Genomic DNA, 975 nt, shown 5'->3' on the forward strand with positions numbered 1-975 from the left:
GCGTTTATAGGTGTTTTGTTATACCAAGTGTGGCAAACAGCAAATGTATTAATATCCATACACATATATACACATCTAAACATACTTATCTGTGATATATCGACGAAATACAAGATAAAAGGCCCGGCATTATATAACTTCCATACCAATATGTGAAGTGATATATCTTGAATAATAGGCATATGGGGTCAGGCCCTGCCATCTTCCCTGGGATCGAAGTCACAGTCACTCATCCGATTCCGTGGGCGGCGCTGCAGCTGAAACGGCATTATATCAGATCAGCGTTCCGGCTTTGCTTCCTGTCGCTCAGAAGAAGTCGAATAAACATTTCCGGCTGTCGAGAATCGCGGAGAATCGACAGCCATCTAGCATATCAACAGGAGATTACAAGAAGGAGACCCAAGTCGACGTCGCGAGCGGAGATCTGTAGAAGGACGCCCGTTTTCCGTCTGGGTGGGTGTGAATGGCGCTCAGTAACTCAGAGGGGCGAGTGGCGGGGAGTTGAGGGGGAGGAAGGGGGGAGGGGGAAGGAAGGAGGGGAGGGATCTGGGAGGGAAGTTGTCGGGGGAGGAGGTAGGGGGAAGGGAGGGGGGTGGAGGTAGGGGGAAGGGAGGGGGGAGGAGGTAGGGGCAAATGGAGGGAGAGGAGGTAGGGGGAAGGGAGAGGGAGGGAGCGGGGGGGAGGGGGCATGGGGGTATCAGGAGGAAAGGAAGGGGGGGGGGAGTGGAGGCAATTGGAGGGGTTTAAGGGAGAAGGGACAGTATGGGAGGGAGGGAGGGGGGGAGGGGGAAGAAGGGGGGGGAACCGAGTGTTAGGACCTCCTCGATCTTATCTCGTCTCGTCTCTGCGTCTCTACTTCATTCCATCTACTTTTCTTCGTCATCGTCATCATCTACTTTGTCCGAAGGTAGATAGAGCTCATTAAAACAACTTTCGAGTGATCGCATTTTTTTCTACTTTTTGGTCTCAGAATAC

This window comes from Penaeus monodon, chromosome 29 (assembly GCF_015228065.2).
Source record: "Penaeus monodon isolate SGIC_2016 chromosome 29, NSTDA_Pmon_1, whole genome shotgun sequence".
NCBI lineage: Eukaryota > Metazoa > Arthropoda > Malacostraca > Decapoda > Penaeidae > Penaeus > Penaeus monodon.